A 16,659-nucleotide genomic window follows, 5' to 3' on the forward strand; every position below is an offset into this window, starting at 1 on the left:
TGGCGTACCGCAAAATTTGTTGTGCAAGCGAGACTTCAAATGTTACTATCCATGACTGGGTAAAGTTCTGGTTTAAAGAGGAACCCCGTTACAAACAGTCGCCTACTAGAGTTCAAAAGAAAAGGTTGGGCAAGCCCAGGACATCCAGCAATCCAACTGGCTTTATTGGAGAGAAAAAGCCGCGCTCTAAAAATACAGAAAAGGGCTTTTACGACTTAGGTGTGGAGAAAGACATGGAAGAAGAAACCAATTTGGCTGCTCTTCTATCTTGTTGGCTATGTGCGTTTATGTTGCCTAACAAGGAAGTGGATCAGATTCGTCCAAGCGTCTTTAAAGCAGCAAGTATGATGGCTCGAGGAGAGAAGTTTTCTTTAGCAGTACCCGTTCTTGCAAGCATATACCATGGAGATTACGTCTGCACCTAATCTAAGCAAATGTGGCGCACGTTTCTCATCCATTATGTTTATGGGTGGCTCGGCCGTTATTATGATAATTTCTTCTTGTGTGCTTCCACAAAATTTCATTTTAGTGCCTAGAGGGTGAGACTCGCCGGGGAAAAGAAGGCTATACACTTTCGTTCTCAAGAAGCTTGCGATCTTTTGAAAAGCATCACGCCATCGACTCTGTCGCTTTTAGCCTTGAGTAGACCGAAACAGGAAGTTATTACCGATGATGGAAAGTATTTAGACTCTTGGAATGATTACTTCATCAGTCTTAGATCAAGCTACTTGACTTTTCACTGTGGCAATGAACATATTGTTGAGCCATATAGTCCTCACCGATTTGCTAGACAATTTCAATTTTGTCAATACATTCTTGGAAAGCTAAAGGAAGAGCTCTCGACAGGCACTTTGGAATAGATATTCCAACCTTGGGAGTCTTGCACGAGGTTAAACACGAGGGCTGAATTTATGATTCCATCGCATTCATGTGAAGGTCCTGTCACCAAGCAATATGTTGAGTGGTGGGAAGAATATTCGAGTGACTTTTGCAAAGATAAGCTTGCACGTGAGAAGCCAAAGTCACCTTGCACATGCGAAGCCAAAGTCACCTTTTGCCGCTCCAAAAGGGAATAATGTCATTACATTACGTACAACGAAGTCAAAGTTGGCTACATAAGTTACTCCACCTCCTTCAAAATCTAAAGAAAATGAAGTGACCAAAGCAATAACCAAGGAAAGTAAGAAGGCCATAGTAGTCAAGCCAAAGACTCCTTTGAGTATTCCAGCGTCTAAACCAAAGCCTATTGTTAGCAAGGCTTCAGAACCAATGGGTGAAAACAAGAAGAGGACCACCGTAGTTCTTTCAGAAGGAAATAGTTCCAACAAAGGTGAGAGCCATTGGAAGCGTTTGAAAAGGAAAACAACAGATTCTGATTTGCGATCGAGAGAGAAAGTGACAGTTTCTGATTTAGCAAAATTGAATTTCAATGTGGATGGCATCCTTGATGATTTATCGGACACTTCAAACCATCTTGAGGTGTTGGGAAAACGAGTATGCTTTAACCACTGCCTTCTTTTGTTCTTTACTTTATTTACTTTTTGAAGAAGTTTGGAATTTTTTTCATCAAATTTCTTCATGAGTTATTTCCTTCTGCAATTGGGAAACCAGTTTGCATCAGATGAGCGTGAAGGTTCTGTTGATGGTCCAGACCCTTTTGATCTTGCATTGCGACAACAAAAGAATTATGTATTTAGGGCAAAGGAAACCCATCCTCCATCTTCTTCCAAGCCTCCTATGTTGGGTCAAGTGGTGCCGTCAACTGCTACCTTATTTGATACAGGGAGTACTATCCATTTTGCACATCTCGCGGCCGCGAAGATTTTTGATAGCCACATCAAAAGTATCTTCATAAAGACTCCCATTGAGAAGTTAACATCCTTAAGACCAAGGCTGCAAGTGATTTATGATGAGTTTTCAAAGCTTGAATTGAATTACCCCCCCCTCCAAACTCAGATAGAAATATATACACAATACCACCAACTATGTTTCCATGAAGTCGGGTTTTGCTAGTTGCATGACTTCAGAGGCGAAGGCGCAAAGATTGGCGGATGTTGATACCAAAAGAGATTAGCTGATGGAGGAGCTAGAGTTGTTGGACTTGGAGGCAAAAAAGCTCAAAGAATCAATTGAAAGGATCGATGCAAAAAGAGCTCAGAAGCAGCACGTTGTCTCAACTTTGCAAGCAGAGTGGGCTACCATAAAGGCGACTGAGGTGGTAGAGCCGATGGACATGGAAGTGGCTAACAATTTGGAGCAACTTCTGAAGTCTGAGCAAGATGAGATCCAAAATTTGACTTGGCTAGATTTGTGCTTATTCTTCTTTCCTTTGTCGTATTTCTTTTATTTAGGCTTGTTTAGTTTACTGAATGGATGTTCCATTTTTCTGCAGCAAACTATGCCTTTGCATTTATGATGTTTAGTATAAGACAATCACTTTATTATTCAAACAAAGTTTTTTTCATACTTTTAGTCATTCACAGTTTATTCTCTTGTGAACCATGAGTAGCTTAGTTGTGGTTGGATATATATATTTTTTGATGGATTGACTGAACTTAAGAAAAATTCTCAAGTTGCCTACGTACCTTTGGAAGGGATCAAGTCAAAACGTAGTTCAAAGGTAAGACAGATCTTCTTTTTTTTTTTGAATGACTGAGCTCGAAATTCAAGCTGCCTACGTACCCAAAATGGGATCAAGTCAAACGTAGTTCACATATTTATGGGCTGTGTACAGTTTTAGCTCATGCGGGCCAGGAGCAACATGCAGTTTAGGCTAATGCGTCATGGAGTAACACATGCTCTTCATGGGTAGTAGCACTTCAAGAATTTTCCGTTTATGAGGCCAACTATTAAGCCATCTCCAGCAACCAATTTGGAGGCGCCACTTGAGTAAACTTCTTGCACCATATATGGTCCATCCCACTTAGAAATGAATTTGCCACCGATTTTATGGGTGGTATTAATGGGCATTTTTACAGTAAGAACCAAGTCCCATTTCTAAAAAGAACGAAGACGAACCTTCTTGTTGAATGATTTTGACATGCGGGCTTGATAACACTCAAGATGTTGTTGTGCCTCAAGTCTCTTTTCATCAAGTGCTTCTAGTTCTTCACGGCACAAGGGAGCGTTGTCTTCATGAGTGAGACCTTCTTGAACGGCCATCCTTAAAGATCGAATTTGACGTTTGAGCGGCAAAACAGCTTCCACGCAGTACACTAGTGCGTAAGGAGTGGCTTGTGTAGGTGTTTGATATGTGGTCCGATATGCCCAAAGAGCTTCTTCCATTCTCTCAGGCCAATCCCTATTTGCTTTGGCAACCACTTTCTTCAATAAGTTCCCAAGAGTCTTGTTAAATGCTTCCGCAAGACCATTTACAGACGAGTTGTGCTTGAAGCCAAATTTCTAGCAAAGTCTGGTCATGACACTATTGTAGATTCTTTCCGTTGTTTATGATAATGCAACGCGGTACGCCATATCTAAAGATGAAGGGAGTACGGATGAAGTTGATGACATTTTCCTTCTTTACCTCTTTTAGTGCGATTGCCTCTGCCCATTTGGAGAAGTAGTAAGTTGCAGCCAAGATGTACAAGTGACCGACTTCGGCAAGGGCCCCACAACATCTAGCCCCCATGCATCAAAAAGCCATGAAGCGACAGTTGGGTGGAGTAGTTCTGGCGGTTAATGTATAAAATTGGCGTGGATTTGGCAAGCATGGCATCTCTTGGTGTACTCCATGAAATCTTTGACCATGGTTAGCCAGTAGTAGCCCATTCTTTTGATTAAAAAATGAAGTTTGAGGCCAAATTGATGAGCGCCGCATATTCCAGAATGAGCTTCTTTCAAAGCTTGCTTTGCTTCATTTTCTCCAAGGCAACGGAGGAATAACCCTTCAAAAGATCGGTGGTAGAGTGTGTCTTTATAGTAAATGAATTGAGGGGCTCGACACTTCACATCCGCTCTCCTATGTGGATCATCAGGCAGTTTCCCATGTTGCAGATAATTGAGAAGGAGTTGGTGCCAATCCTTTATTTCAATTTCAAACACTGAGACGACATTTACTTTCCTTTCGCCATTGTCCTCATCGTCAAAGATTGGAGGTATGACCCAACTTCAGCATATTGGAACGTGCGTCTCTTCGTCAGGGAAAGCAAATGTAGAAGCAAGCTTTGTAAGTGCATCTACCTGCCTATTTTCACCTCACAGTACATGCTCCAGAGTGACACCACAAAGCCATGCGATCAAGCGACGTGAGTAGTTGTTGAAAGGCATGAGTTCAGGCTTCCTCACTTTGTAGATGTCGAGGAGTTGGTTGATGATCAACATTGAATCTTTATATACCTTGAGTTGCAAATGCTGTGCTTCAACTGCCATCTCCAATCCGAGAATGAGAGCTTGGTACTGTGGGTAGCATGCCCTTTGGAAATTTTCGGATTCCAAAAATGCAAGGGCCCAGAATCGAGGAAGCACGAGCGGAGGCAGCACGTGCTCAAAAATACAGAGTCGCCACTCGGGTTTTGAAGGTTCGACACCTAAGGAACCGTATTTTGAAACGCTCGCTGCGCTGTTTGATTTGAAAATGTGAAAGCACCAGTCCGTCATAACCATATCTGGGTTCGGGAGCCAAGTTACGAGAGGGAAAGGGTTTTAAGGTACCCCTCTCGCCTAATCCGGAGATCGGTCTCTACTTAGGCATTTGTGAAAACGTTTACGATTCTGTTTGATTAATCAATTATTTAGCCAATTAGGGGCGGGGAACAGTTTAATGGGGATTAAAGCTGTAACATGTTTGTAGGATGTGAATGATAGCATGGATGAGCAGTTAGTATAGGATGAGAACAGACTGCTGTGGGAGTTTAAACAAACTGGGAAGCCCCTGTTTTGGAGTGACGTGCGCAGGAAGAAACCAGCATGCACTGAACAAGTCACCGCATGTTGTTCACCCCTGCGCGCGACACTACAATACAAGCGCTCGATAGTGAGCTCAAACCCACAATTCTTATTCTCAAACCCTTTGGGCTCTGGAAGGATCAGTACACACCCAAGACAAACCAAGCAGTTATAAGCATTTGATAAGCATTTCTAAGCAGTTTAAAGGTTGAAAGAGCCCTCCAAATTAACAAAACACCTCATAAACAATGTGGGGACAAAATGATGACCCAAAGTCAAGCTACCCATGCAAGGCCAACCACTGGTCAGAGGCACTCTGGCGCGCGAGTGTGGCGCTCCAGCGCACAATGGAGCCAGTCCGGCACGAGATTGTCGCGCCCTGGCGCAACTAGACCAGTGCTTGGTTTGCATGTTTCTGGGTTTTGGGATAGGTCCAGAATGATCCCAGGGGTACTCAATAACAGCAGAAATGTAAATTAACTACAAACTAGTAGTTTCTAACAAAGGAAAGTAGTAAACTGGTTTTTAACATGCTTAACAGTGATCTATACGTAAATATGTAAATAAACACAAAAACAGCAAGACACCAATCCCCACGAGGACCGTCGCGCGCTGATTGGGACAATCGCGCGCGTGAGTGGCTCCATCGCGCGCAGGTTCTTGCCTCGACGGTTTTTGAAACCTTGCCAGCTTTAGGACCAGGACTGGTATTGATTACCAGCCTTGGCCCTGCCAGCCCCCCTCAGGGATCAGAACAACAAGTAGAACAAAGGTAAGCTATACCTTTGGTTTTTGAGTTTGAATGGTGGTTGAGCTTTGAGGTTGAAAATAGGATTTGAAGTGTTTATTTGAGTGGTTGATGCAAAGAACAAGGTAGCTTGTTGCTTGGTTGAGGTGTGAAAATGATAGTGGGATGTTGTAACCAATAATTTTTGAACCCTTTAAAAGATTAACAAAGGGGGGTATTTATAGGGAGGGATGGTGCTAAATCTCGTTAGTGCAAGGAGAGGAGCTCAGCCAGTCCATGAGGCTGGCTGAGGTTTACTTGGTGGCTAAGCTTCCCAGCTGATAAAGGTGATGGGGATAGTTTGGACCATCGCGTAAGGGAGTCAGTCCGGCGCGCGATGGTCAATGGTCAAGCTTTGACTGTTAACCACCACCTGGCAGTTTGAACGTCGCGCGCGGGAGTCAGGCCGTCGCGCGATGGTGCGTCTCGGCGCGGGATGGTTGCGTCCTGGTGCGAGATGGTTGCGCCTTGGCGTGCGTGTATCACCTACTCACGCGTTGGTCAATGGTCAAGCTTTAACCGTTGATCTACGCGCGCAGGCTTCAAATCAGCGCGCGTCAGTAGGGTTTTTGGCTTTTTTGAAGTGGTTTAGGCTAGGTTAGGTTTAAAGGCTTTGGAAACACTCAAAGCTCAAACACGCCATCATTCCCGGGGTGTTCTTGATCCATTTCATCATTGGGGAATCAAATACCGTAAGTAAACTAATCTGGAAGCCCAGATTGGGGTGTCTACAGTAGCCCCTCTTTGACAGCACTTGAAGCACCATCGACTTGGTACAAGTAACGTCAAAGATTTCTAGACACCCCTCAAGGCAATCCAGAACAGAGCATACTGGCAAAGTAGACTTGTAAACTTAAGGAACCTGATTGGTGGAATGGATGGGCGGTCCATTGCCGAGAATGGAAGAAGAAGTGGACGAGTGAATCGCCGCTTGTTGATCGAATTTGGATAGGACAGGTTGTCGCTACAGATTTAGACGGGACAGGCCGTCGTTGCTGGGGATTAAGCTATCCTTGGCACAAAGCATTCCAACAAACACGGGTAGGTCGTGTCAGGTAGGTTGAATTCCATCTGTTGGGAATCAGAGCCAATCTCTTTATCAAAGACCATCCGAGACAGAGCAATAAGTGTAACAACTCCGATTTTCATCGAATAAAAATCTCGTTGTTATTTCAAATTACTTATTTTCTCTTGAGTGACTATATGATTTCTTGTTTATTTTCGTTATAGTTAGATTTGGTCATTTGTTAACTATCGACTAGAAACCCTACTTGAACAATTTAGTTAGTTTCTAACCAACTAGTTGATGGAACCAAACTAACCTAGTTACTAGATGAACCTTTTGAACCTCTTGAACCATTTTACCATTACCCATTGGTCAATAGAAGTTAGGGTAATCTTTGTCCATTGGACAATAGGCCTCCTATTAAAATATGTGGATTAGTACATGAATATAATACTATATATGTTTTAAACACATGTGCAAGTACATTTATTCCCTGTGGAAGCTACCCGACCAGATCCCCGTCCCCGAGAAGAGATGGTGAGGAGGGAGCTGAGGTTTAAAGGCTGACGTGTCATGGTGCTTGAGTTAGGAGAAGATTGAGAGTAACCTGAAGAGGACGATTAGCTGGTGTCAAGATTCAATACTGGCTGTTCGGATTGAAGAGGAATGACCTGTCTCCGAGAGGATCTTCGAACTCTAACTCGAGGTAACGGAACTCCTTCAGAAATAGGGATTTCACCCAGTTGACCAGCTACAGTTACTCCAGCGTTAGCCCTTGTGCTCCTAGGCTGAGGAGCAGTTGATGTAGAGGCGGCACTGGTGCTGGGGTGAGCAAGCCTCCTGTCAATGACACCTCTGTACGCGGGGTTATATCCCAGAAGTACGTTAGCGTCACGACCCCGACCAGGACTTTGTTAATATCCTCTGTTCGGATATTGCTCGGTACACGTCTGGGACGATGGTTAGCGCTTTCAGCTGCGAGATCCGAATTGAAAAACCAAAGTTAGACATATAGAAAAGCTATGAGAAAGCAGTAAATGAAGAAATTACAAAAGATAAAAGCAAGAGCATACGTGGATAGCCCCATATGTGGGGGCAATGGAGCCCCAGCACTTGGCCATCTTCCCCTAAAGGCTCGAATGCTCCAGTCACATAGAGGAAGTCGATCTCGTGGTCACGAACAGAATCTGGCAGATTGAGCACGAAGCGCTTCTCTGCCCTCCTAACTTTGAAGTAGTAAGTATTGTACTCGGGGTTTAGTACTATACTATACCACCACTGGATGTCCCAGATTCCTAAATTGGTCTCTAGAATCCCATTTAGGGCTATAGTCCCCATTATCAGTCTGAAAACATTGGTTGAAACTTGCATGGGTGTAAGACGGTACCAGCTTAAAATCTGACGAAGTAGTGGGTGGAGGGGAAAACGAACCCCACCTTCGACAATGGCTACAATTGGGATACACATCCTATCCCATGAACCGCCATCCCTGTCTGCACCTAAAGGGGCGAGTTCAAAACCTACATTCTCAGGGACGTTATATTTTTCTCTAAATGCCGCCATGGCAGCAGGGGTATCACAAAGCTTCCTAAACTTACTGGGTCTAGGAGGGTTGTCATCCGCCATGAGTATATTCAGAAAGGAAGAAAAGCTGGAAATGGGTACGAATTGAAACCCTAAAAATGACCCACAAATCTGAGAATGAGATCTCAGATGAAAACCTAAGAAGAAGAAAGGGAGTGAGAACGAGAATCTTACGAGAATACTGTGACGATTCCCTGGAATGCAATCGAATTTGCAGACGGCGGCGATGGCGGATGGCGGGATGTTTTTACCTAGTTTCTAGAGAGAGAAGGAGCGAGTTTGAAGTTTTGGGTGAGAAACCCAAAATGAGCCCTTTTTTGGGGTTTAAGGGTGAGAAACGGAGACGAAATGTCTCCTCTTACGCCGTTACAGGATAAAGTAACGGAAAGCAGAGTTCGTTCTGACGTCGTTTCATAGAACGTCAATTCGAAATTAATGATAGGCATACGATACGTGCCACGTGGAGTCGTTACCTCGAAATGGTATAATAACAAAGGCGCCAAAAGGCATCAATGACATATTGAAATTATGACTGAACGGGATCAGAAGAGTCTGGTCTAAATAAAATTATGTTTCTAAAGCATCATATATTGCCCCCGAACAATGGTAAATAGATGAAGCTGGGGAGCAATTGTAGGGAGGTATTCCCGAGCACATACATTTAGTTGCCGAACACGTGATGTTTGGGAGCACGTGGTGAATACGACCGGACTTATCGCCGGGCAGTATGAAGAACAGCGATATGGATCAACGATATGGGAAGTCCTTGGTCCATGCAATCTGTTCGGCTAAATAAAGGCCAATGACATGACAACTCACTGGTGTAAACTATCTGTTCGGCAGATAAGAGACATTCTGATTATGTTAGGACCAAGTTACATGTGAAGTAAACTGGTCCAGAAAGTCTGTTCGGCAACGAGATGGCCGAACAAAAGAAAGAACTTCAGTCAAGTATTGGAGCATAAGGAACATTCTGGAAGAGTCCAGAAACAATAGTATTCCGTTAAGGAATAAGATCCCGAGAATATAGGATCTGATAAAGATACCCAACTAGTATGGGATGTTCGGCTTGTTATGAAAAAGAGTCCTACAAGGATTAAGGTAATGAACTGATAAAGGAAACGAGAATCCTTGATATCCTGGGATTCCTATACGAGTTAGGAATCCTAGGGCAACACGGATGCTTGGCCAGCAAGCATACGCAAATCTATAAATAAGAGGTAAACCTAGAGGTAAAAGGTATGCAATACTTTGCATTCTTGCTTTCCTACTAATAATTAGGGTTTAACTGCTAGTATGTGATACTAACTTTGGCATCGGAGGGCCTTTGCCACGAGAGGCAGAGGTGCGCTCACCCCTTGTCTATTTTGCAGATTAGGGTTCCGACGACGAATTAGGGTTCCAGTGAAGAGGCACGAGAAAGCCGTTGCAATCCAGTTGATCAGAAAGCATCAATTGTTTTCATCCCCCTACACAATCCATTTTGTAAAGTAATCTGTCACCACTAACAGGAATTTTCTATTTCCAGTTGCCTTGTGAAGTGGACCCACGATGTCCATTCCCTGTGCGAATGGCCAAGGACTTGTCAATGGTACCAGGTCTTCGGCTGGCGTTCGGATCATTGGTGAGAATTTCTGACATTTCTCATAAATTTTCACGTATACCTATGCATCTTCTTGCATGTGCGGCCACCAGTAACCCTGGGTAATTGCTCGGTGGGCAATGGATCTGCCTCCAGCGTGGCTTCCACATGTTCCCTTGTGGATGTCATGAAGAAACTTCTGCACCATCTCAGGGTGTACACAAATTAAATACGGCCCTGTGAAGGATTTCCTATATAACTTCCCTTCAGGTGATAGCCAAAATCGTGCAGACTGTTTTTATCTTGTGAGCCTCTTTTCTGTCATTAGGGAGTGTCCCATCTCGTAAGAACTCCACAATTGGATCCATCCAACTTGGTCCTTGGTTCACGTCCAAGACCAATTCCACACTTCTTCCAATGCTTGGCTGAGCAAGATAATCCACTGCCATTTTTCTCTTGAACTCGGTTGGCACAGCTGCGGCCAACCAAGCCAATAAATTAGTGTGGGCATTCTGCCCAGAACTTATTTGTTCAATGTACACTTTCTCAAAAGTGTCAAGTAGATCCTTGGTGGCTTCCAGGCCGCCATTTTCTCATTTCGGGCCTCATAATCTCCAGACAACTGGTTCACCACAAGCTGTGAGTCACAGTACACTCGTATTCTTTTTACTTTCAAGGTTTTTGCACTTCTCAAGCCAACCAGGAGTGCCTCGTACTCTGCCACATTGTTCCATGCGCTGAAACCCAGTCGAACGGATAATTCTAACATTACTCCATTAGGAGGAAATAGCACAACCCCAAACCCTGATCCGGAATTAAATGCGGAACCATCAACGAATAGTTTCCATTCTATGGGATTTTGTTCGACATATGCCTTATCCTTCCTGGTGGATGGTCCGACTAGCTGCTCCTTTCTCGTAGGAGGCAGCGGAGCCACTGCAGGAGAAAATTCTGCTACAAAATCTGCCAGTATTTGCCCCTTTCTTGCAGTGCGCGACTAATAATCAATGTCATACTGACTTAATTCTACCGACCAAGTTGAAATACGCCCCGAGAAGTCTGCCTTTCGTAGCAAAGATTTCAATGGAAACTCTGTGTAAACCACAATTTTATGACTTTGGAAGTAGTGGGGCAGTTTTCTTGCTGCTGTTCTCAGTGCCAAGACTAATTTTTCAAGGGGCAGATATCTCGTTTCTACATCTAGTAATGTTTTGCTCACATAATATACGAGAATTTGCTTGGACCCCTTATTCCTTAATAACACTGCACTTACAGCATGCTCAGAAACTGCTAAATACAAAATCAAAGACTCACCCGGATCAGGAGTGGACAAGAGTGGGGCTTTTGCCAAGTACTTCTTTAGGTCTTGGAATGCCCGCTCACATTCTGCTCCCCATTCTTATCCTTCCCTTTTTTTCAGCAATTGAAAGAAAGGCCTGCACTTGTCACTGGATCGACTGATAAATCTGTTAAGGGCCGCGGCCATTCTAGTTAGTCTTTGGACCTCCTTCATGGTCTTTGGACTTTGGAGCTTTTGCAAAGCTGCTATTTGATTAGGATTTGCCTCTATCCCTTTAATGGTCACAAGATGACCCAAGAATTTCCCTGAGCTTATTCCAAACGCACACTTTGAGGCATTTAGCTTCAGCTTGTATTCCCTTAGTATCTCAAAGGCTTCCTTCAAATCAGCTATGTGGTCTGGCTTTTCCTTGCTCTTGACCACCATGTCGTTTATGTACACCTCCAAAGTCTTGCCGAGCAATTTCTTTAGCATAATTGTTGCCAACCTCTAATATGTTGCTCCGGCATTCCTTAAACCAAAAGGCATGATATTATAACAGTACAGCCCCCTTGGTGTGATAAAGGAAGTCTTCTCTTGATCGGGCCCGTACATGGCAATCTAGTGATATCCCCGATAAGCGTCAAGGAAGCTCATCCGCCCATACCCAGCTGTTGCATCCACCAATTGATCTATCCTGGGGAGGGAGAAACTGTCCTTTGGGCACGCCTTATTTAAATCCGTAAAGTCTACACAGACTTGCCACTTTCCATTTTTCTTTTTTACCACCACAGTGTTAGACAACCATTCAGGGTAGTAGACTTTTCGTATAGCTTTTGCTTCCAGCAAACGATCAACCTCCTCGATGACAGCATCTGCGTGCTGCATGGCTGATCGTCTTTTCTTTTGCATCACAGGCTTATGTCGTGGATCTACATTTAGGTGGTGACAAATTACGTTCGCATCCACCCCAGGCATTTCTTCGGGTACTCAAGCAAATACATCAACATGCTCCTTGAGGAACCCTGTCAACTCTTCCTCTTCTTTTTTGCTCAGATTTTCCCCAATTAGAAAATATCTTTCTGGATCAATCTCATTGATCTGAATTTTCTTTAACCCCTCCACAACTTTCTCGGCTAGGTTTCCTCCGACGTCCTCAATGGTCGGCTGTTCTGGAACCTCGACGGCTTGGACCATCTTTGCTTTTGGTGCTTTTTTGATTATGGAAATCAAGCACTGCTGGGCGACCCTTTGGTTTCCCCTAATCCTCTCAATGCCATTAGATCCAGGAAACCTTACCATCTGATGGTAAGTGGAGGAAATTGCTCTCATCTTATGCAACCACGTTCTTCCTATAATCGTGTTATAGGAAGATGGTACATCCACCACTAGGAAATTGGTTCGTAGTACCACTGTCCCTGCCCGAACAGGCAGCGTTACTTTGCCCAATGGCCAGACTGCTCCTGCACCGAACCCGACCAAGGGAGTCATTGACTGCTCTAAGTCTGACTGCATCAGTCCTAACTTCTTGAAAGCATTGTAGTACAACACCTCCTTGCAGCTTCCTGAATCCACCAGGATTCTTTCCATGTCATATTCCCCAATTCGTAGGGTTATGACAAAAGCATCGTTATGGGGCATCTGGACTCCTTCCAGGTCCTCATCTATGAAAACTATGCCTTCGTTGCTGAGCTCTTTGTCACGTCCTCTTTTCTTTCCCAACTGCATTACATGTTGGTCGTGCCTTAATCGCCTTTGGAGTAATCTCACCTCATTCTTCGTATAAGGTTCAATTAATCCATGTATCATATGGATTATACCCCTTGGATTTTGTTCATAATCCAACTCCATTGCTTTCTATTTTTCTTTAGGATCTTCCTATATAAACTCTTTGAGGTAACCCCAGGAAACCAAATCGTCAATGTGCTTCTTGAACATCTCACAGTCTTCGGTCATGTGACCCCAATCCTTATGGTAACTGCAGTGCTGATTCGTAGCCCGCTTTGCTTCCTTGTTTCCTCCCATGGTCGGGGGCCATTTAAAGTAAGGCTAATTCTTTATTCGATAAAGAATCCTGTAAATGGGTTCCTTCCAAACCGTATTTATCGAAAAGAAAGATTTGGGATCAGGAGCTTGTTTATCCTTGTACGGCTCTTTCTTAGCTTGCCCATAGTCTTTCCTTTCTCGATAAGTTTTGGGCTCTGGCTTATTTGCTTTCTTCACTGGCCCTTTCACCTGCTCGGCCGCCACCTTACCATTCTCCCGAAATATGTCATCTTCGCTTTTGGCGTGCTGCTCCATCCACTCCATTAATTTTGCCAATGTTTGCACTGGACTCATGTTCAGGGACTTACGCAGTTCCCCCCGAACAGGTAAACCTGTCTTGAACGTTGCTATCGCGTACTCCTCACTGCAACCTTCAATCCCGTTGAAAGTCTCCCAGTACTTCTTTGGATAGTTCCTGATTGGCTCATCCTCTCCTTGCTTCATAACGGAGAGGCTTTCAAAAGTTTTTGGGGCCCTTCTGCTTGTCAGGAACCGGGCAGTGAATTCTTCGGCCAACTGCACCCATCCTCGAATGGAGCGCAGACCTAACTTATGAAACCAAGACAAAGCTACCTTCCCTAAACTTGATGGGAACATCTTGCACATAATTGCATCATCCCCTTCGTGCATAAACATTGCCTGCTGGTAGTGCTGGATGTGTGCTACAAGATAAGCATCTGTCTCGTAGAGGACAAACGTCCCGTGCTTTACTCTGCTCGGCAGCTTAGCATCTTGTAGCTTCTTTGAAAGGGGGGAAGACGCAATATTATTGAGTGCCCTTTGTGCTACCTCCTGTGTAGTCATGGTTTCGTCCTCTAGTCCTTTTGTTTTGTTGGGTTTAGTCTTTTCCCAATCGGAATCAGGTCTCTCGTACATGTCCCTATGATGTCTCCTAGTCCCTTCCTCCTCAGGGGTAGAACTTCGGCCCCTGTTTCTGCTTCTGCTCCTCCTTGAAGAAGCCCTTCACCGTTCTGGTGTTCGGCTCTTACTCCTGTTCCTCTCTTTTCGTGGAGAAGCTATATGTCGCCTTGGGGTGGGACTTCTGCTTCTACTCCTTCTTCCTCGTGAAGAAGCTTTCCTGTATTTCACCATAGCATATCTGTCGCCCCTAGGATTTCCCCGTGAAAGTCCAGAGTACTCCGGGTGTTCTCGGATCCTTTCTAGCTCCCGGATCTCATGCTCTCATTTTTTGATCAAACGAGCATACTCCTTGATTTTTTGCCTCTTTTTATCGAGGATATCTTCGTTGTAGTGCACATTTTTTGAGTGTGCAACCGATTCATCCATTTGGTGGGATTTACTCCTTCTCGTGGATCTTGAAGCTGTCCCTCCTTCTCTGTTCTTAGAGTTGTCATGAACAGTAAGGGGGCAGCCCTTACTCGTGGTATTCCTGTGTCCGCCTTCGGGCTTTTTCGGAGCCCCGGATGGAGATTTATCTCTTCCTCCATCTAGCAGATTCTTTGGATCAAGCGGTGTTGCTGGATCTACTTCCACCATGGTCGTATTTCAAAGGGAACTCGTTCGTGTTCCCACAGACGGCGCCAATTGTAGAGGGATGAAAACAATTGATGCTCAAAATCACACCAATATGCAACGGCTATTCATGCCCCATTCACCGGAACCCTAATTTTTCGTCGAAAGCCTAATCTGCAAAACAGACAAGGGGTGAGCGCACCTTTGCCACTCGTGGCAAAGGCCCTCCGATGCCTAAGTTAGTATCACTTACTAGCAGAAAAACCCTAATTATCAGTAGGAGAATAATATGAGTGCAACGTATTGCGTACTCTTTACCTCTAGGTTTACCTCTTATTTATAGATGCATAAGTGGTTGCTGCCCAAGTATCCTTATTGCCCTAGGATTCCAATCTCGTATGGAAAACCCAGGATATCTTGGATTCTCATTCCCTTATCAGTTTATTACTTTAATCCTTTTAGAACTCGTTTCCATAAAAGGCTGAACATCTCATTCTCGTTGGGTATCTTTCTTAGATCCTACATTCTCAGAATCTCACTCTTTAACGGAATATGTCTGTTCTGGAACCTTCCAAAGTGTTCCTTGCACCTGAGGCTGCTTTCCCCAAAATTCTCCTCCTATTCGGCCTTCGCGTTGCCGAACAGACTATTTGGACCAGAAACTCCATGTGTTACTGCTCCTTTCTCTATTTCTTGGTCCAATAACTTCTCATGTTCATTTGGACCTTGACCCTGTACAGTATTCCTGGACCAATGGCTTCTCATGTCACTGGCCCATGTCCGACCACTGTCTTGCACAGCAACTACCCCAATCTTACTTATCTCATGGTCCCTCTCATCACGTGTTCGGGCCCTACCTGTACCTATTCGGGAATACCTCCCTACAGTGAATACTAGAGCTAGGCACGTCTTCTCAATTGTAGAATAGTTCAATTCATGAGGCAGCATCATTCCACTCAAGTAGTACAAGACGCCTTCTTTCCCTTCATTGTTCTCTTGGGCAAGCAAGGCCCCCAGTGAATGCTCTTGGGCTGCAACATATAAGATTAAAGATTGTCCAGGTTTAGGGGAGGTGAGAAGAAGAGGTCTCGTCAAATATGATTTAATGCTCTTGAAGGCATTATTGCATGCTTCATCCCAATCAAAAGGAGTCCCTTTCTTCATGAGGCGGCTGAATGGTTGACATCGCCCAGCCAAATTTGATATGAAGCGAAGAAGGTAAGCCAATCATCCTTGAAGACTCTTTAACTCGTGAATATTCCGAGGTTTAGGCATTTTCAAGATAGCATCAATTTTAGCTTGTTCAATCTCCATGTCGTAAGGGCGCACAATGAACCCAGGAAACTTTCCAGACTTAACCCCAAAAGCGCACTTCAAGGGATTCATCCTAAGTTGATACCTTCGCAGCTGCTCAAACACTTGCCGCAAATCATGAAGATGGTCAACTCGTTTCTTGGTCTTCACGACCAAGTCATCGACTTAACACTCCACATTTTTGTGAAGCACGTCGTCGAAGATCTTTTGCATTGCCATTTGGTATGCAGAACTTGCATTCTTCAAGCCAAAAGGCATAACTTTGTAAAAGTAGATATCTTTTGGTGTACGAAAAAGCTATGAGCTCTTCATCTTGCGGAGCCATGCAGATTTGATTATATCCAGATGAACCATCCATGAATGATAGGACCTCATGTCCAATAGTGGCATCAACCATGAGCTCAGGTATAGGGAGTGAAAAGTCATCTTTCGAACAAGCGTTGTTCAAATCGCGAAAGTCGACACACACTCGGATTTGCTCATTTTTCTTTTTCATTGGGACGATACTTAAAATCAAGTGGGGTACTTGACTTCTTGAATGAAACCAGCTTCGATGAGTTTATTGATCTCTGCTTCGATTTTGGGGACCAAGTCTGGTCGGAAGCGTCTTTGAAATTGCTTGATAGGTCGGACACCATGCTTTACTACTAGATGATGGATTGCGACTCTTGGGTCTAATCTAGGCATCTCCTTATAACTCC

The sequence above is a fragment of the Rhododendron vialii genome, chromosome 8a (assembly GCF_030253575.1).
Source record: "Rhododendron vialii isolate Sample 1 chromosome 8a, ASM3025357v1".
Classification (NCBI taxonomy): Eukaryota; Viridiplantae; Streptophyta; class Magnoliopsida; order Ericales; family Ericaceae; genus Rhododendron; species Rhododendron vialii.